This window comes from Argiope bruennichi, chromosome 3 (assembly GCF_947563725.1).
Source record: "Argiope bruennichi chromosome 3, qqArgBrue1.1, whole genome shotgun sequence".
In the NCBI taxonomy this organism is placed as follows: Eukaryota; Metazoa; Arthropoda; class Arachnida; order Araneae; family Araneidae; genus Argiope; species Argiope bruennichi.
The window spans coordinates 119080806-119104140 of NC_079153.1; positions in this window are offsets into that span (position 1 = coordinate 119080806).

A 23335-nucleotide genomic window follows, 5' to 3' on the forward strand; every position below is an offset into this window, starting at 1 on the left:
CATCATTAAACATAAAAGATTATCCTCTTTAAAAATATATAAACGGCATTTTTATAAGGGGTTATCTGCATATTTATTTATATTTACAGTCTCTTCAAATTTTCTAATTGTAATTCCCAATGTTTCGTCTTTTAAATGGTTCTGGATAATGGGAAAATCTTCTGATATAAAATTTTAAACAAATCGGTTCAAACTAACAGGTGAATTTTAAGAAAACTGATTTAGGGGTTGTTTCAATGAATACTAAAGTAGCAAATATGTCACTCTACTAATACTTACCGTCATTAAAGTTTTCCTTTCAATTGTTGGTAACATAAATGTGCTGTAAGACATATTAAGGGTGTTTTAAAGTTCACCGTTAAGAACGATGAAATATAACTAAATAAGAATTTGAAATTTATTATTTTATTTGTATATTTAACACAAATATGTTATTGGGATTAGTTACCCTTCCTAATCCCAGATGGCGTTGTCTTGAAAGTTATGCAGAAAAGATTTCTTGCTTTGCTTGGCAGTCAAGAAAGAGTCGACGTTCATGTGAGTGTGAGCGATTAGTAGTTCTCGAGTAAAAGGAGAGTAAATTTATTTTAACGATCACATTGAAACCCAGCGAGTTTCTAGTGAAATTAGTAGTGTATGAAGAAAATAATTTTTATTGTCTTTAAGAAATATTCTTGACCATGATATTGAATAGCTTATCTGAAATTGCATAAAAATAAGGTGTGGCTCGATATGAATACATGGATGACTAGTCAAGAAAACTGTTTCCTGATTTGCGTAGAATCTTCTATTTTTTGCAAACAGGAGCACAGGGTATATGTTCATGAACAGCGCAGAAATACTTCATTAAAGAAATGTCCCCTATATTCGACATATGTAAATAAAAGTAAAATATAAAATACTTAAACAGTATTCTAAAGGCATATTGTTTAATACAATCAAAAATTCTGAAGGAATTAAATAATTAATATTATTAAGACAAACTTAAATCAAGAATTTTTGGAATAATGATAAAGGATGTATGCTTATTTTTTGAACCATCCCTTAATAATAATTCTATTGATGGGTGCGTTCAATTTTTCACCAAACAATATTTTAAGTTATATTTAGAATTTCTTTTACATTTATTATTTTTTTATTAAAAAGAATATTAAATAAGAACAACTAATTCATCAAAATATTTTAAGCAATTTTTTTCATTTTTTAAATTTTTTTATCAAAGTGTAGTAGCGGTGAATCATACACATATAATGAATCATTCATACGTTTATTTAATACTATATAAAAGTATACTTAATGCAGAATTCGGATCTTTTTTACCTTATTTTCAAACCTTACCTTATTTATTACTAGCCGCCTTTGGCGACCAGCCCGTTCGCCAATCTTAATGTTCGTTTAAATATTTATAACTAAATAGGTTGAACCGGAGTTTAACCCCCTTCTTCGCCAAGTTGCGATAACGCACCAAAGCTGGCTATCTTTATTATGCACTATAATTGAACATCTGTTTCTTTGCTTTTGAACATTTCGCAAGGCCGTTGTTTGCGATTTTTAAAAATTTCGCCAAGCAGGGGATAAAACTCCGGTCGTACCATTAATAATTTTACGCAATTCCAACTTTAATAGATTCTTCAGCAAAATATTTTAAAACTTCAAATTTTGATAGTCATATAATTCACTCATAATATTATAAAGGCCTTCAGTTATAGCGTGATATGTATCTCTCTCATTTTCTGTTACCCCTCGTAGAAATTATGCTTTAAATTAAAGTGTAAATGATTAATCTGCAATTAATATAATAATATTTTTTACTGAAACAAAGCATATTTTTTTAATAATATGATTACTGATAATTGAGTCACTGAGCGTTTAAACTTTATGGTCACTAAAGAATATCTTTCTTAATTTATGTAATATCTCAAGAATTTGTCAACAAAAATTTCTCAGATTCATCATGAACAGATCGATTCATTAACAATGTTTCATTTTAAATGCATCAAACACTAAGAAAGTAAAATGAATCGTTTAAAATAATCGATCGAAAACAGGTTTAAAAAAACTACTTAAAAAACGATGTACTTAAAACTATAAGCATACACAAAAAATATATAACTAACATAAATACAATTTACTTACAAAAGCATACAACTAACCTAAAAGTAATTTAAATCGTCCGTTGATAATAGTTGCCATGCCAACAATCAGAACACAGTGCGCATGCGTGAATTTTCTTCGCCTTTTACGGTAACGCAAATGCGTGAATTTTTCTACGCCAGTTGGGGTAACGCTATGCAGATTATACATTTTTAATTTCCTTTATACTGTGTTATTTTAATTCAAAAGTACTTCAGAATGAATCTGAAACATGGATTAATTAACAATGTTTAATTTTAAATGCATAAAACATTAAGAAATTAAATAGAATCGTTTGAATTAATCCGTCGAAAAATGTTAACCCTAGCCTCATTACTGTTGGGAGAAAAAAACAACTGATGCCTTGCTTATTTGGCGGTGGGGAAAATGGAAGGTTTTTTTGGCGGAAAAGTTGGCGGTGGGGAAAATGGAAGATTTTTTTGGCGGGAAAGTTAGTTTTTAATTAATAATTAAAATTCTAATTAAAATTTCAAAAAAAGGGACCCCAGGTGCACATTCCCGACCTCTAAGGTATACATGTACCAAATTTGATAGCTGTATGTCAAATGACCTGACCTGTAGAGCGCCAACACACACACACACACATTGAGCTTTATTATAAGTACTAGCCGCCTTTAGCGACCAGCCGGTTCGCCAATCTTAATGTTCGTTAAAATTTTAATAATTAAATATTTTATGCAATTCCAACTTTAATAGATTCTTCAGCAAAATATTTTAAAACTTCAAATTTTGATAGTCATATAATTCACTCATAATATTATAAAGGCTTTCAGTCATAACGTGATATGTATCTCTCTAATTTTCTGTTACCCCTCGTAGAATTTATGCTTTAAATTAAAGTGTAAAGGATTAATCTGCAATTAATATAATAATATTTTTTACTGAAACAAAGCATTTTTTTAATAATATGATTACTGATAATAGAGTCACTGAGCGTTTAAACTTTATGGGCACTAAAGAATATCGTTCTTAATTTATGTAATATCTCAAGAATTTGTCAACAAAATTTTCTCAGATTCATCATGAAAGGATCGATTCATTAACAATGTTTCATTTTAAATGCATCAAACACTAAGAAAATAAAATGAATCGTTTAAAATAATCGATCGAAAACAGGTTTAAAAAAACTACTTAAAAAACGATGTACTTAAAACTATAAGCATATACAAAAAATATATAACTAACATAAATACAATTTACTTACAAAAGCATACAACTAACCTAAAAGTAATTTAAATCGTCCGTTGATAATAGTTGCCATGCCAACAATCAGAACACAGTGCGCATGCGTGAATTTTCTTCGCCTTTTACGGTAACGCAAATGCGTGAATTTTTCTACGCCAGTTGGGGTAACGCTATGCAGATTATACATTTTTAATTTCCTTTATACTGTGTTATTTTAATTCAAAAGTACTTCAGAATGAATCTGAAACATGGATTAATTAACAATGTTTAATTTTAAATGCATAAAACATTAAGAAAATAAACAGAATCGTTTGAAATAATCCGCCGAAAAATCTTAACCCTAGCCTCATTACTGTTGGGAGAAAAAAACAACTGATGCCTTGCTTATTTGGCGGTGGGGAAAATGGAAGGTTTTTTTGGCGGAAAAGTTGGCGGTGGGGAAAATGGAAGATTTTTTTTGGCGGGAAAGTTAGTTTTTAATTAATAATTAAAATTCTAATTAAAATTTCAAAAAAAGGGACCCCAGGTGCACATTCCCGACCTTTAAGGTATACATGTACCAAATTTGGTAGCTGTATGTCAAATGACCTGGCCTGTAGAGCGCCAACACACACACACACATTGAGCTTTATTATAAGTATAGATATAGATTTACCCTTATAATCAAAGATCTCAGATATCATTTTTACGACTCTAATTTAGTCTCATTTGTCATGAACAAAACTTTGCTTGAAATATAAGTAGAGTGGAATCCTTTGTATGTATTGACTTTTCCTCGCCTTTACATTATTTCAACCAGCGGAATTGGCCTCCCTAAAATGTTCTCCATACTCTCTAATAAAGGTGAATTGTGGTTTTTCCACAAATAGAAACCAAAAATTGACACAGAACTACAATTGACATTGTGTTTCTGAGTTATTGAATTCACATGTTTATGAAAATACAGACCGACAGACATTCAAACCCTCAATGGATTTGGCTCAAAATTTGATAGGTGTCTATACTATAGATGTTAAACATGTGAAATGAATTTTATTCCTATAGCTCTTTTAGTTTTGTTTACTTATATTCGAACAGCTGGACAGACAGACTTCCTTTGAACAGATTTTACAGAAAATTTGATAGAAATCTGCAAATTTCGTGTAAAGATCTCATACCGAATTTCAACCATCTAGTTTTTGAGTTATCAATGTAATAGACAGACAGACATTTTTTTAAAAATGTGTGTTTCGAACTCAGCTAGGCCTGAAAACGTGAAGATTTGTTCGAATTTTTTGACGATCACTATACTTTCCTTATATTAAATATACTGGAAATTAAAAATTAAGAAACGAAAGCAATTTTTTTTATTTATTTGCAAACTTATTTATAAGCCTTTTCACATTCATACACCCCACCGACTAGCTCTGCAAGGTCAAAATTCACAAAATACCCATAGGAAAGTGAATAGATTTGGTTCAAAATTTGATAGAATTCTGTCATTTAGTTGTACATGTGTGTACCAAATGATGGATTTCGTACTAAACATGTTAAAAATTTACGAATTTAGTAATAAATTCACAAACAAAATGTAAGCAGTTTAGACTCAAAACATTTTTGAATTCTTGTGTTTACAGATTAACAGACAGACAGACACAACGCCAAAAATGTATTATAGACACATAATTCAGAGATAAAACGCTGAGATACGTCAAAGTCTCGATTTCAAAATTTTTGACGTTTGCAATCTCTCTCTATATTTCATAATGCGAGAAAGTAAAAAGGGTGGTAATTTATACATGCATTAGACAAACTGTTTCATATAAAACGAATTATTAGCCATCGTAATAATAGGAAATTACGGCAAAACAAATCAGTTTGCTATAATTAAAGATGTTTTTTTCTTCTCAATAAGAATTTTTTATTTATTATAAGCTGTAATCAATAAAATGACACATAAAAAGAAAATCTTATATCAGGTACTTAAATGAAAAGAACAGACAGACAGAGATAAACAACGTTAAAAATGTCTTATAGACACATAATTCAGAGGTAAAACGCCGAGATACGTCAAAATCTCCATTTCAAAATTTTTGAAGATTACAATGCTCTCTCTATATTTCATAATACGAGAAAGTAAAAAGGGTGGTAATTTATGCATGCATTAGAACAAACTGTTTCATTTTTTTTTGTCGTGTGACTATTTAAGCCAATTTTTGAGCAGTAGCTTCTGAGGGTAAAGACCCTTGAGCACCCGAGGGCAGAAGTCTGACTTCTAGCTCAAACCAAGATAGCACACACACACTCGCTTGCACAACCTCTTTTTACAGGGGGGCTCATTCCCGCACCTCACAGAGAGAACACAAGCAAGAGAACAACCATGCCCGAACCAGGACTCGAACCCGGGACGCCTAGATCACGGGGAAGACGCGCTAACCCTAGGCCACAAAACGAATTATTAAACATCGTAATAATAGGAAATTACGGCAAAGCAAATCAGTTTGCTGTACTGAAAGATGTTTTTTTCCTTCCCAATGAGAATTTTTTATTTATTGTAAGCTGTAATCAATAAAATGACACATAAAAAGAAAATCTTATAGCAGGTACTTAAATGGAAAGAAGACACTGGCAAAGCTTTGTATTGTAGTATTAATTTCAAAATATCATTACTGCTATCGACCTTTTTTTTATTACATATTCATTTATAACCTGTTTGAGAAAAAATGCGCTTTTTACGCTAGACATAAAAAATAATGACACACTTGACATTTCCATCAGAAATACAAAAACAGAAGATATTTCACTCACGCAAATATTAACGCTTTATACATATTTTCTCTATTTTAAACGAGTAAAAAGAAAAACGCTTTTATTTTAAACAAACTCTCCAGTCGCATGCTACCTAAGGAACAAAAAGAAATTCCAAAGCTAAGCCTTGTTACTTTTGCAGAACATCAGCCAGAAAGAGAAAAAAGAACATTCTTAATCGAGTGACACTTACTTCACTTCATTTCTTTTTCGCAACTGTTTTCTGTTTGACTTGGTGAGCAAACAGCAAACGAGGCGCATGTGGCTTAAAGGCAGCTCGCACTGAAAATTACTCGCAGCCTTTTTCAATTCGTTACTCCAAACAGCCACGGGAGACATATTTGATGTTGTTTAACTTGAGCATTTCTTTCGCTTTGCTTATTACCTTGTTAATTATAGAAAGTGTATTTCAGCAGTTCTGACAGTAGTTGATAAAAACGGATGAAAATCTCTGAGGACCTGCGAGTTTAGTTCTTAGAAGATAGTGGGTTTTTTTTTCTCTCTCTCGCAGAGAATATAAGGCAGTCTTTTTATTTTATAGAAAATATTTATTGAGTTGATTTTTTTTTGTTCTTCTCCTCTTTCAAATAACAAAGAATGAATTGATGTAGTTTCTCAGGAAGTGTTATATTTGTTTAATTTCGAATACGGCTGATGATTTTTTTTCGCAGCTGAAACTGTTTCAATTACTTCCATGTGAAATGTCTTTTAATATATTTCAGCTGAAGTAATAAAAGGAGCAACTTTATTTTATTCTTTACATCCGATATTTATAGGTCTGTAAGTTGTTTAAATTATATGTGTTTAATTCTTGCATCGGGAAAGATAAAAGTTTCGATGACGCTGTGTTTGAATTAATAAACATTCACATTTCATTTATTATTCCAAAAGTTACAAGAAATTGAAGATTTAAATTAGAATTCTAACTAATAGATTCTGTCTTTTCTTTTATAAAATATGTTTTATTCTATCGTTAAATATTTAATTCAGTAAAACAATGTGGCTGCATGTTTTTCATAAGGATATATGTGAAATGCAATTGAATAATTGTGCTATCGTATCTACAGACGATAATTGGGCATGAAATTATATTTTTTACTTTAAAATGTTTATTTTCTTGTAAAGCCAAATACATTTTTTCTATAAAAATCGTTCAAACCCAAAGGTGCTTCTGTTTGTATAAAAATTAGAATTCTCTTCAGAGATAGATAATCGATTAGTCAAAATAGGCAATTGCCTAGGACCGTTGTACTGAGGGGATCACAGAAGACGATTGAAATCAATGATATTAGTCTCCATAAAACTTGAACGTTTACACTTGTATAAAAGGGTTATCCCATAGAATGACTAGCATGGCATTGCTGTACAATAGTCACCAAATATTATCCTTTAGCGTTAATTTAGCATTTTATTAAATCTATCGTGCCATCCTTGGAGATATTTTTGGCGATTTATCCCTTGCGTGTGGTTCACAGTATCCAAATATCGAATTTTCATTTTCGACGCGTTTTTTTCCTACCGATTGAAGCAAAAATTTGACACAAAACTGTACTTGCAATCATAAATTTCTATACCGAATTTGATATATTTAAGCCATTGCGTTTTTAAATAACTGTGTTTACATGTTTCTGAAAATACAGACCAATTAGACGGTAAATTCCTAGTCGGATTTGGCTCCAACTTTGATACGTGTCTAAGCTATAGACATTAAATCTGTGTACCAAATTCTATTTATCTAGCTCTCTTCGTTTTCTATTTATCATGTTAACTTATATTTGAACAGCAGATATAGAAAGCATCTGAATGGAATTTGCTAAAATTTTGATAGAAATTTAAGCATTTGGTATAAAGACAACATAGAAAACTTCATCGATATGGCACAAAACGTTTTTAAGTTATCTTTGTCACAGACAGAGCAGACGAATATTTTCCAGAAAGTATTTTTCGAACTCAAGACATGTAAAAATTAAAGATTCGCCAAAATCTCGAGTTGAAATTTTTTGATATTTACAATACTTTCTCTATACTACATATAAGAGAGAGTAAAATTGTATTATCCGAGTTGTCAAATATATAAATTTCTAAGAAATACATATTTATGAATTGTAAAATATTATGATTAAAATGTGGATTGATATTGAATTATTAAAGGCATTATTAATTAAAGTGAAGAATAATTGATTTATTCGTAACGCAATATTAATTATTCATTTAACTGAATAAATTAGATATTCATTTGATTGGTTCTGTAAAATAATTTTAAATCTTGGATTTACTTAAAGTTTATTACTTCTTTACAGTCATAATAAATCAATTAGATACATATATTAATTAGATGCAACTTTTATAAGTATAAAAATTATTTATAGTTGTTGTTAATACCTCAAGAATTTTAATGAATTTTTTCATTACAGATATATAGTAAAAATTAAATAAATAAATAAATATTTTAATTATTTTCATGAAGTTTATAAAATAAAAAGAAAAATAACTAAAATAAATCATTAGCATGTTAATTAAGTCAAAATGTGCCGCTAACTTACCCCTTATTAAAAATGTACTCTCATAACGTGCTTAAAGCAGCAAAATTCTTAAATTCGCAAATGTCGGTCTTGAGGTAAAATAGTCTCAATCTAGCTTTTTAAAAGTTGTAAATCTCTATTTATTCAATATATTGTGAATATCAAAGAATTTAAACTACTTCAATAAAATCAATTATCTATTTATCATTTCTTCTGTAATATCATTAAAGAACTTTTTATAAATATATTAATATTCCAAAGTTGGATCGATATAGAAGAGGATTAAAAGGTGAGGCAAAACGTTTGGGAAGAATAAGTACACAGAAAAAAATCATTTTCACAATCGAACAAGGGAACATGAAAGCAAAGGAAAACCTCTACCGGAAGCTGATGGTGGTGAAATGAGTAAACGAAATAATGAATCCGTAAAAGTCCGATACATGTTAAAAGTCGATATTCTGAAATGAATGATAATATTCTCTTAATTGTTTGTTGTGTGCGTCCTACGTATTTGCTAAATATCATTATTTCTCACTTACGCCGGCAAACATTGACATATTAGAGCGCACTAATGATAAATGTTGGATAAAAACATTTTATTACCTTAAACCAAATCTATGACTTTTTCTGCCAATCCTTATAATTAAAATATATTACAATTGTTACAAATCTGTAATTTTGCTACCCAGGAATAGTGTCATCGCGGGAAAAAAGTTGTAAGATCTGTCCTGTGCATGCTGAACGGGTGCTGCGTCAATGACCTTAGAGCTTGGCGACAAACTTGGCGAGCGTTTGGCGGCTTAGCGATGAATTTGGCGACTTTGGTGACAAAATGGATCATACTGGAAAGTTCGAGAAGTTTCACGATCTATCCAGTAGGAACCAAGATACACTCTGGTACTCTCTGATTGGTCTGAATATTCTAGCCCCGCCTCCCGGAACTATAAAAGTCGGGCTCTCTGAATCGTCAGAAGTAAGTATCATGGCAATATACTAAAAGCAAAGAAGCTCTTATCAGCCACATCAATAAGGGGATAGTCCTACTCCAAGGACGGGTGCCCCGATAAACCCATCATCGAGATCGAGATCGTCGGAAGTATCGTCAGAAGTGGTGTGTGAGAGGAGTCGGAGTCGCCGACACGTAGAGAAACTGGAGGATTAGACAGCAAGAAAGCTGCTGAACTAGCAATTAAATGTGCTGCGTCATTACAATTTATTGGCGGTATTTGTAGCAGAAAAAATTTTGTAACACTATTTTTATCAAGACAGGGAAAGATGTAAGTAATACGAGACTCGTATATAGTCTGTTGAACCTGATACAAACAGTACATACTACATAAGAAAAATAAAATAACACCAATAACAAACGTTTTCGAAATTAAGTTATTATTGCTATACAACTATACAATCTTATTTATTGCGATAATTTAGACTGTTATATTTGCCTCTCGGGCTGTATCTTCTCATCTTTTCGTTTGTTCCAACGGTTTGTTCCGGATTTCACTGACTTGTTTAGTACGTGTCGACATTCACTGACATTTTCTAATTTTGGTCTACTACAATAGCAGACACATCAGATAAAATAAATAAATCGAGATTAATGGAATACGAATATACATTCACATGAGAGAATAGAATAAATAGCAACAGGCGAAGTGTGTACATTAAAAAAGTATAAACAATTATGTTACGTATTTCATAAGTTTATTGTTGATACTGATGCATGCTTGTCATGTTGCTTTACGAGTTTTAATGGTGTTATAATCATGCGATTGTAAGTTTTTTTCCCATTAAATCACATTAAATCACTATTATATTCACTGGCAAATTCCCTCCGGCAGCTTCGCCTCTTTGCATTTACGATTCCATGTTCCTGTTGAAGAATTAAATTGTCTCTGTATATGTTGCTTACCTTTAAAATTTCTCTCATTATTTTAGGATCACTATGTATTTCTATTGATAATTCATCACGAATACGTGGATGAAGATTCGCCATATAAGTAAGTGAGTTATCGCTTCTGATGAAAGTATAATAATGTTTTGGGTTTAGTTGCCTATAATATGATGGTACGCATCTATTCTGAGACGGATTGGGCAGTGATCGTTGACAGCCTTTAGGATTCCACCCTCAGTTCCGGTTGCGCCCTATTTAGGTATCTCGGGTCTCGTTAAGTGATCATCATCTGCCACATATCTACTGGAAGGAATAAATTGTCTCAACTTTTGTTGATTATTTTTTTTAAATTTCTCATGATTTAGATTATTTCTGTACATTTGTTGATAATAATTCCTCATTTGATGGCAGATTCTTGCATCTTGATTGCAGATTCGTCAGGTAAGTAAACGGATTGTAGATTCTAATGAGGGTATAGAAATGCTCCGCGTTTGAATTGCCTGCAGTCTGATGATGATAGATATTTTCTCTGAGACTGATTTGACTCTCACTGGTGACAGCCTTAAACATTCCACCCTCATTTTTGTGAAGTGATCTCGAATACAGAAATAGGGGAGGGGTAGTTAATGTGTTGCAAGTCTGATGATAACAAAGAATAAAATAATAAAATAATTTTACATGCATCAAATAAATGCTTTAATATGCCACATAAATGTTAAGTAATCAATCATTAATTTTCCTCAACAGAACGCAATACCGTCGCGTGCATTTATATGAACAGTGGATCAAACAATATTTTTGATGAATAAATAATAGCACAAATAATATATTTCCAAAACAGTAATGCCTTTCTTATTTATTTGGAGAAGAAGAGTAAATTTCCCCTTCAAATGATTAAATAATTCTAGAACGATTACAAAGAATTAGGAAACGTGATTTTCTGCCATTTTGGGTTTCTTGAAAAGCATGGAATTCCGCTCCAATAAATACGAGGCACCGTTTCATTGATAAGGAAATTTGCATTTTTCTAATTAAATGACAAAAGGGAATCCACGTATATTCTGTATTTTAGATTCTGAAAGTAAGCCGTTGAAAAATCGGTTACAGTGAAAGAGCGCCATTTTGTTTCGTGCAATTAATCAAAAGAATCATTCTTCTTTAGTAAAACTCACTTTTCTTTTCCAGTTGCAGTGATGGCAAAAAGGAAAGTTTTTTGCATGAAAAGCTTATCTAGAATTCTAAATTGGATTTAGATTTCAAAGGGCAAATCGGGAAAAGAAGAGTGAACTATAGGACCAATTTATTCAAATGCCTTTTCTTAATTTGCTTGATAAAGCTAAGGTTGTTGTAATTGCTTCTTAATGCTGATGTTTTTGGCTTAAAAATGAATGAGTTCTACTGCTGAGAACGCTTTACATGTTTATTTTTTTTTAAAAAAACATCTAATGTTCCTTTTTTGGAATACTAGCTAGATCAAATTTAAATCTTTTAAATAAATTTTCACTGCCATTTTTAAGAAAGCAGAATATTGGCTTGATTTGCTTTTATTTACTTTAAATTTCATTCCTTGAATATTTTTAATGTTATGAAATAATTTGCAAATGCCACAGATAGTTTTATTTAATTTTTACTGCAGAAATGTTTACTAATCACTAATGATAAAAAGCTGCTACTAAATGTCAACATTAAGATTTTAAAGAAAAATAGCCATATAATAAGTGCAATTATTTCTTGATAATTTAAGAATAATTTAAAAAATTAATGGCATTGTAAAATTTAAAAACAATATTTATTATCTGATATGAAAATGCTAGGTATTTTTAAGATGTTGATATAAAGGTAACCTCAGGTTTAAAAATAATTATTCATTTTAATTTTAATTCAATAAGATTTTATTGGTTTAATTTCAATAATAACAATCCCCTTACTTATTTTTAGGCGTACTCCTTTTATTATTTTATATTGAGGAAGTTCAAAGTCTGGGATCTAAAGCATAATAGAATTCAAAATTCAAAAAATCCCATCATTCTTCAAACTTATATAAATATTTTTATTTGGCGTTTCTTTGAGCGTTTCATTATTCATTAAATATATACCTGGATTTTTATGATAAACTATTTTATATATTCTGCTTTGATCGATATTTAAACTCCTTTTGTATACAATATTTTCAACGTAGAAACTACTTCTGGATAGAATATACTTCTACTTTTAATTAAAATTTAGAATATCATAATATACAAAGTCTTTTTACCGTCTAAAATCTTCATCTTCTACTTTTAATTAAAATTTAGAATATTATGATATACAAAGTCTTTTTACCGTCTAAAATCTTCATCGTCTACTTTTAATTAAAATTTAGAATATCATTTGAACCAGACGATTTTTAAAAACCACCAATCACTAATTTCCTCTGTAAATTATTTATACTTTCTATATTAGTATACAGCAAATTTTGCTCACATATGCTAAAATATAGAAAAGGTTGTCTTTGTCTGAGGGATTGACTTAAACTTAATTTTAAGCTCAGCTAAATCAAATTAGTACTTTAAGGAAAGAATAAATATGTATTAAAATCAGAGAGAAATTTTATTTAAAAAATTATGCTAGAGAAGCTCAAATGTAAAAATGATTTTATTAATTTCTCGTAATTAAATATTTTATTATTTTTTGTACTTTGAAAGTACAACAGTATCCTTTTTCAGGTCTTATATACAATAATTGAGCAAAATTCAGTTAAATTCTGCCTAGTTGTTTAAACGAATATATGTAGTATGCATCTATATATACACATATGTAGCCAAAGTGATAATTTATATTAACCCTTTGAATAACAGAATATATAATTATACTTATTCATTCTTTTAAACATAAAATAACATGACTATCTTTGAAGATATAAAATTAGCTTTTGGCCCACAATTAGAAAGGACACTATGGGTATAACTGTTAAAAACTGCAATAATTTTTAAAATATATTTTATATTATAACGTATGTAATAATAATATAGTTTATACAATAATTATTTGAAGAAATTAAAATAATATATATTTTGCATTATAAGTCTAGTGATTATGAAATATACTATAAATTATAATTAATTTTAAATGTAATAACAAACAACTCAAAATATAACTACAAGCATGTTAAATTTCTAGAGATTCCTAAAAATTAGGGTGACAAAGACACCCAAATTGCTTACATTGCCTCAACTTAAAATTAGAGTTTTATATGGAAAACTGTAACAAATCCTGTCAACTGCACAACTGATATAAAAAAAGAATTATTTATTTTAGAAAAATTAAATATCGTATTCTTCTGATATGTCTTGCGAATATGTCTTGATATACTTCGTAATCCGAAAGTATATCTTAGAATTGTTCTTCAACTGCATATCTACTTTATTCATACTCCTTCTTATGTACAGCCGTCCAACCCACCACCACTGAAAGAATGTTTATTGTGGTAGCAGCATCGAGTCGTGTGTGGATTAGCCAGTCGTGTAGTAGTGAGTCGATATTTGGATACAACTAAAGTGAAGAGATAGTGATGAATTGCAGGTGTTTGGAGAGACCGTATAGAGAAGCTACGTAGATCCCCTCCTTTTTCTGAATTCTGTCTGACTGCTTTGTGTGCTGTGGTTGTTATTTCTACCAATTAATACTTGTAAGCTACTGTTTGTTGTAGTATGCCGCTGTGTGTTGCTTGTGTTCGTCTCGGCTGTATATTTGTCGTCTTTGTATTAATGTCTTCGTGTTCAATAAACGTCGCTGTTTTCTACTAAGGCCTGCTGATTGTGTTTAATTCATCGATCAACAATTCGGAAAAAGAACCCAGAAGTAGAATTCCGTAACAATAATATTTTACAGCGTTACAAATATAAATATATATTAACATTAGACATTTAAACTTGTAAATTGTTGCATAAATCTGTTAAATTTATGGCTTTTTAAATTATTGAAAAGATAAATATATAAGCTGCAACACTGCTTGAACTCAGCTGAACAAATTATCTAAATTGACTTGCAATTTTAAACCAGGAATTTTTCACATCGTTTCTCTGATCGATTGCAAAAGTAGAAACATAAGAAAAGTATAATTCACTACGATAACCGTTCTGCCCAATTCATTTTTACCTTACCTCATTACTATCCATTCAAGTTATTAGTTCGATTTGGAGAACGTAATTATACTCCAACTGAAACTTTTTAAAAGAACAACATCGAGTATTCATCTAAACTCTGTCTAAGAACAAAAAACAGTTCTTACTGAAGTACTATTTCACTTCCTTTAGTTCAATATTCATCACTGCACAACATAGCTATTATTTATTTTTACTTTCCCTCTATTCTAAGACACTGTCAATCGCAACATGTAATAGAAATATTCAATTAACGCTCAACAAATTACGCTTTTAAATAAACACAGATTATAAAAGCTGAAAACGCCACACACTAGCACGAGTTCTGTCACCTGTCCATTTCCTAACTCCAGAAAACTGCGAAGCAATTAATCTTCGGGAGCCAGTAAGCACTAAATCAAAACTGCTCAGACGCGAGGAAGAAAAGAAAATAACCTGTCCAAACCAAACCAGGAGGGATAAGACGATGATAAAAAAAAGAAAGAAATTAGAAAAATCCTTTGCACACAAGGGAGGCGCAGTGTTGTGGCTAGCGACTGATAAAAGCCCAGGGCGTTCCGATCTAATCTCGTGGCATTGTCTCTCTCCTCTTTTTTTTTTCGGATTGGCGAGAAGAGGTGACGGTTGGCAGGAACGAAGCAATCATTCACGCAGGGGCTGATGCCAGTTAAATATTGGATATTTACCCAAAAGTTGTGCCTGGAGAGCTTTCAATACAGCAACCTTCACCCTCCGGTTTTCTTTTAAAAGCTCCCTTGACATACGACACTGGGGTTGTCGAAGATTTAAATTTAGGAAGCCCCGAAGCGTCGCTGTTTCATTCAGTGTGGGTTCACCTCGAATTTTCGAATTTCTTACATTATGGAATTTTTAGTTTGTTTCGGACTTTCGCCTTTGTGTCTGAAAAGAACAATTTTGGTGATGGGACTTTATTGATTATCCATGTCGAAGGAACAAAAGAAGGAACCGTTAGATTGTTCTTTTCTTCTTTGTTGGTGTCGTTTATTTTGCTTTTAGGTTAACTTTTGTAAACACAAATTTGTCCAAAATATAGAATAAAATATGACAATAAATTTATGTAATGAGAAATCTATGAATGAGAGATTATTTATTTGGAAGAAGATATATAAAAGATATTGAAATGTTAACGAGCCGACTGCCAATTTTCGGTTTTGTCCTTTGATGATCTGTGATCCTCTTGGTCTTGTCGGATGGATTTCTGTGCTGTGGGCCATCTTTTCTCGTTTAGTCTCAACTTGGATGGAGTTTTGTATCCAGCACCTTCATATTAACGATTATTTTAACTTCATATTAACGATTATTAACGTGATAGCTCCCTGAAAGTGACACCTCAGATATGAGTATGAAAAGCTTTCGATGTGGTGAATGGTTCTCGCCACTCGAGTAGGTACAAAAATGGTGGAGGTCAGCTACTTCTTACCAATGAAGGGGCATGCTTACCACGAGGAAGGTTGTACCGTGACCGGTGATGGCTCTTATTACTGAATCTTAATTCCCGCCAGTGCTGACGCGACTATCCGATCATTCAAATTTATCCTAATGCTTTTTATTAGGACAGACGGAGTAGTCTTGTGTGATTTTTGCGGCGAGTGTCTACCAGGAATAATATTGAGAACTTATTTTTGATAAAATGACGTCTCTTGATAAATGACGTTTATTTATTAAAATGACGTCCATTAGGACGTCATTTTAATTAAATAAATTCATTTAGATTGAACAGGATATTTTGAATAAAAATCAAAGTTGTTTCCAATTTTAAATGGTTATAGATTTATATGCAAGAGGAAATGCCGATGTCTATAACTTATTAACATGTCATTGCTTTGGGTAAATCACCGTGGCGTTTTCAAAAATATATCATCAAGACATAAATAATCAACCATCTTCAAGTTTTCAATGCATTTTTTGAAGGGAAATAATATACTTTATAAGTTTGTATGGTTAAACGTTGCATAGCTGCCGTCTACGGAATAAAATATGTACTAACTTCAAGAAAAAAAACTTCTACGAATTCAAAATTCTCGACAGCAACACTTCCTGTTTTAGCTAAATTTCAAAACTAGATTAAAATATTTTGCTAGCATAACAAAATACATCTTTTGGGGATTTTATCTTTTTTAATTTTGAAACAAAATGCTCATTTTGTAGTGACTGGCATTGGTACAAAGAGTCTCATCCAGATATTTTGTGAATGTATAGACGGTACGAATTCTGAATGTGTTCAACGAAATTCGTCCAAAAATGTAAGGAATGCTCACCACTGGTCATTCCAAGTTTAAAACTTTATTATTCTTCTAAGATACCTGTTTTAAGGAGATAAATTAACTAACAATAATTTGAATGTTTATCTAACAACAGATATTGCTGCAATCTCTCAGAAATTTTATTTCATTTCATTTCTGTAACACTTCCTAAAAAATTTTGAACAAATTTTTATTAATTAATTATAAAAATGTCCTCTTAAATTTCGTAACTCTTTTTAATATTATTGCTTAGTATAATTAATAAGATTTAAATTTTTTTTTAAATATTATTTTGAGATAAGAAGCAGAAATTAAAACTTCAATAGATTTGTTCCTATTGCGACGGTATATAAATGGCTACAGAATGATCGACGTCATCAGTATAGAGTTGAATGCCAGATGCATATTATTTCTTTTCAGTCAAATGTTTATAATTCATACAACCAGCAGGAGTATTCACTCCAAAACTTTCTCACAATTAATATATTATCCCGAGAACGCTTTGCAAAGCATTAGCGTACAATATTTAAGAAATATTAATAATTAAAGGGAATTTAGCATTTTTGCTGAATATATCGTGTCACCCTTGGCGAGTTATTTGGCGATTAATTTCTGGGTTTAATAATATCAGAAAATGGATTTGTGTTTCAGATTCGTTTTTCCCACCCGATTGAAACAAAAATTAAAGCCAAACTGTACTCGTACTAATAAAATCCTACGCCAAATTTGATATACTAAGTAATTCCGTTTTTGAGTTATCGTATTTAAATGTTTCTAAAAGTACAGACCGACAGACAAGCAGTTTCTTGTTGGATTTCGCATGAAATTCGATAGATGTATAGACCATAGATAATTCTTCGTACCAAATTTTATCCATCTAGCTCTCTTCGTTTTGTAGTTATCGTGTTATATTCGAACATCCAGAGAGACAGACTTCCTCTGAATGGATTCAGTTCATAATCTGAAAGGAATGTACAAATTTGATGTAAGGATCTTATACCAAATTTCATACATCTAGCTCAAAGCGTTTTTTAGCTATCTTTGTTTCAGAAAGGTGGACATTTTTCAAAAATGTGTTTTTTGTACTTAGGGAGGATTCGTCACAATTCGTGAATCTCGAGTTCGAATTTTTTGACGATTACTATATTTTTTCTATACTACGTATACAATAAGTAAAAAAGGGTTTCCTTTCTAACTTCTTCACCTAAAGGAAAGGTTCTAGAATTTTCTGTATTTTAATAATTTAGTTAACATTTTGGTTGCACAATTTTAAAAATAATTATAGAAATTCAAATAGGCTCTATATTTGTATCCTTACACAAGCGTGCTTATAAATGTCCGTAGCAGCTGTTTTCTGTCCTCGACATCTGGTTCTAACACATTGATAGATAGCATCGATACAGTGCTAGAATTCTAGTGAATCAACAGAAAGGGGGGGATAAAAAAAACTGTCCTTCACTTAATCCAATGTTTTCGTCACCATTAAATTCCGCACTGAAGGATGGATATTCTGTCTCCACTGATACTACTGATTTTATGCATACAATACGCTGTTAGAATAAACAATAACCATGGCAGTCAATCAGGCAATGTTCGATTGTATTCTAATGGAAAATTTGAATTACTATATATATATATATATATATATATATATATATATATATATATATATATATATATATATATATATATATATATATATATATATATATATATATATATATATATATATATATAACATAGATTTGTATCGATAATCCTTGGCTATTTTTAAGGTTTAATAAATTACTATAATAGTGAAATGCTAAAAAAATTCAAGAATCTTGTTCAAATTTGTTTTCTTTTTCTTTATCAAACTCTTATTTAAAATAATAGGCACTCCATTTCCAATCATTAGTTTAAAGTATTACAGCAACTATAAATGATTCTTTTATCTTCCATCGACAGCGTCTTCTGTGCTAACATGAAAAATCGAGTGTATTTTATAGACACGCTATTACAAAATATAAATTTTTAAGAGGTTAATTATTAAACAATATCATTGAGTTATAACTCCTTAAAGGTGATGTATTTTGGGTTTCTACCTGATAATACTTCTTTCATTTCTGCTTTTCTTTTTTCCAAAAATTTTTAGTCTTCATCTTGCTTTGTAAGCGAATAGGTATTTTTCGCTCAATAAATTCTTTCATTTTAGCAGTTTTGACAACTGCCGCGGTTTCGGAAGCGGATGGTTTCAGGTTCGAGACCCGATTCCACCGAAAAGCTGTCGTATAAGCGGGTCTGGCGCATATTAAATCCGTCGGGACCAAACGTCCCCTCACTGGTGTGGTTCGATAGTTTGGAAGGGGGTGCCAACTCAGGTGTCGTCCTCGTCATCTGACAGCGGTTCAAAATTACGAGGTCCGTCCCAAAATAGCCCTAGTGTTACTTTAAAACGAGAAGTTAATATAACTAAAGAAAATCAGTTTCCATAAGTATTTCCGTCTGGGAAACTTTTTTTTTGTCGAATGAATGATATAACTGTTGATTTCGGCTCCATTATTTTTTAAACAGTTTTTGTAAAAAGCAGCAAATAAAAGAAAATACCGCAAAACTTACGTCAACTGATGCGCGTATCTCTAAAATACAAATAACAAATTTGCAGAGATCTATTAAAGCCTCGAGTTCCAAACATTGTAAAACGTTGACTCACAGTTCGTCGAAATACGCTGCAAGAATAGCCTAAGTCATGTTTTCATACCACTCGGTCGGAAAAGGATAATTCTTCTCTAGTTTATCTCTCACAAAAGTGAGTCCCCGCTGGTTAATATTTCAGTGCTATTAAAAACCTTCTGTAACTTTTTTTTTTCATGAAAATATTTTAAAAATTTCAATTAGAATTTTAATTTTAACAATAGTCTTCACAATACATAATCTTATAATATAAAAATGAATTTTTGTTTGTTCGTACCTTATGCACTGACGTACCATTCATCCGATAGCGAAAAAACTTTGCCACTTATTGCTTGCACTTGCGCGAAGGTTATAGGTATAGTACAATTGTTATATCTAATATATAAAAATGAATGTTTGTTTGTTCGCATTTTATGCTCTGTCGTTCTATTCATCTGATGGTGATAAAACTCTACCAACTTATTGCTTTGAACCCATAAAATCCATGTTTTTCACATGGCTAGTTAAATTATCACTAATCGGACAGCCAAGAGATTTATTTATTTTTGCTGAAGATGGAAAAACAAAAACAAAAATTGTTTATCCTAAAGTATACTCAAATAATAAAGCAAAAAAAAAATTATTAAGAAATATTATTTATACTTCTCCTTAATATATCATTCATTTTCAATTAATTATTAATGATCGACAAGAAAATAAATATCATTCTTTCTATCATTCCTAATTAAACAAGACAATTATTTCAAATTTCAAATGATGTTTCTAAAATCATTTCTGTCGGCGTCCTGGCATAGGGGTAGCGCATCTTCCCCGTGATCTGGGTGTCCCAGGCTCGAATACCGGTTCGGGCATGGCTGTTCTTCATCTGTGTTCTATCTGTGAGGTGTGTGAATGTGCCATCTGTGAAATGGGGGTTGTGCATGCGAATGTGTGAGTTTTATCTTCATATGAGCTAGAAGTCAGATTTCTGCCCTCGGGTGCTCAGGGGTCTTTACCCTCAGAAGCTACTGCACCCCCTTTCCGTGGTAACGGGGACGCGACATCATCATCATCATCAAAATTATTTCTTCTGAGCGGGTAATGCGTCAGGTGCTATTGATGCTATAAAACAAAACAAAAATGTGGACATGTTTACTAATCAATTTATATCTTCTTTTTAAATTCAACAACCCAGTTATTGAAAAAAGTACCTGAATTTCAAATTCATTAAATTCTAAAACGGAAGTATCGATAATTTGGCTTTCACTTCTTTGATTTCTTCTGCGAAGATAAAAGCATGCGTAAGACAGGTATTCTCAAGACAAAGATATTCGAAATGGATAAGAACATGACATACTTAAAAAAAACAATTATGCCCCAGGTCCCTCGATGTGAAAGTTTCGACAACTCCAGTGTCGTATATCAAGTGAACTTTTAAAAGAAAACTGGAGGGTGAAGGTTGCTATATTGAAAGCCTCACGGGCACTTCTTCGCTGAATATCCGGTATTTAACGAGCAGGGGCCACAGCGTGAATGATTGTCCCATTCCAATGGACTTTCACCACTCCACCTCCTCCCTAATCGAAAAAAAGGGAGAGACAATGCCACAAGATTAGATTGAAAATGCCCTGGGCTTTTATCAGTCAGTGGCCACAATTCAGCCGCCGCCCCTGTATGTCACAGATTTTTTTTTTCTAATTTTTTTGCTTCGTTTTCTCCCAGGTTTGATCTGGACAGGTTATTTTCTTTCCTTCGTCTCGTCTCATCCGCTTTGATTTAGTGCTTACTGGCTTCCGAAGATTAATTGCTTTGCAGATTTTGTGTTAGGAATGGAAAAGTGACAGAATTCTTTTGTAGATCTTCTTTTTTTTTTCGACCCTGAAATTTGCCTCAATTAAAATATTTCGTACGTTATGTTTCATGCGTTAAATATCTTATATTTTAATTTTTGACTGTCTGATGTTTCAAGCATTTCATTTTAAATACAAAATATTCTAAATATTTTTAGAATATTTAAATAAAAAAAAATATTTAAAATAAATAATAAATAAATAAATATTAAACAATAAATAAATAAATATTAAACAATAAATAAATAAATATCAAACAATAAATAAAATATATTTAAAATTAAATAAAATAGATGTTTTACATTTTTATTATAAACTAGCCGCCTTTGGCGACCAGCCGGTTCGCCAATCTTAATGCAAGTAAAAATTTTAATAATGAAATATTTTATAGAACTCCCATTTTAATTGCTTCTTCATTAAAATATTTTAAAACTTCAAATTTTAATAATCATATAATTCCCTCATAATATTATAAAGGTCTTCAGCTATAACGTAATATGTATCTCTCTAATTTTCTATTACCTCCCGTAGAATTTATGCTTTAAATTAAAGTGGAAATGATTTAAGTGCAATAAATATAATAATTTTTTTTAACTGAAACGAAGCATTTTTTTTAAATATGAGTACTGAAAACAGAGTCGCTGAGTATTTAAACCTTATGGGCACTAAAGAATATTTTTCTTAATTTATACAATAAATCAAGAAGTTTTCAACAAAATTTTCATCATGATTCATCATGAGCAGATCGATTCATTAACAATGTTTTGTTTTAAATGCATCAAACACTAAGAAAATAAACAGAATCGTTTGAAATAATCTGTCGATAGACTTCAAAACCAAGTCCGTATCCGTTGTCAACAATCAGAACGTGCATGCGTGAATTTTCAACTCCAATTATGGTAACGCAAATGCGTGAATTTTCTACTCCAGTTAGGGTAACGCTATGCAGATTAGAAATTTTTAATTTCCTTTATTCTGTTTCATTTTAATTCAAAAGCACTTCAGAATGAATCTGAAAGATCGATTCATTAACAATGTTTAACTTTAAATTCATCAAACCTTAGGAAAATAAACAGAATCCTTTGAAATAATCGGCCGAAAATTTCATAAGCCTATCCTTTTTATCGTGGAAAAAAAACTGAAGCTTTACTCATTTGGCGGTGGGGAAATGAAAAGATTTTTTTGGCGGGAAAGTTAGTTTTTAATTAATAATTAAAATTTGCGCACACACACACACACATTGAGCTTTATATAAGTATAGATAATGCCAGACGCAAGAAACAGAAGACTACAAGAAATCCAACAAATAGGATCAACTATATACGCATTCTAATTTTTTAAGATAGTACACCCATGCCTGTAGCCATTATGGCTATTAAGTGAGCACCAAAACATCCCCTTTATTAAGGCAGGTGCATATAAAAAAATTACAGATTTTTTATTACACTTTTACAGAAGAAAAGTAAATCTTTAAATAACTGTATAGTTCATAGGAGCAAAACCAAGTTCCAGGTTATAAAAAGAAAAAAATCAATCTGTAATAGAGCAGTAAAAAATAGAACTGTCAACATTTTTTACACTGAAAAAAGCAACTATTGTCCCTGTGAATGTGTATGAGAGAGAAATAAAAATACTGACTGCCTTTTGGACATTATATAAATATAGGAAATTCAAGATCAAAACTTTAAATATATCGTAATGTATGAGAGTGCTCTTTTTACATTACCATCTAAATTTCAATGAAAAACTATCATAATTCATTCCATCTTAAGGTTTTCTTCACTTTGGCAAATGCTTTAAAATGCGTATTTCAATTTTATTATCCTTTTAGAATTACAAACATTTCTCCTGTTTATAATACGCTTCTACAAATCTTGTATGTTGG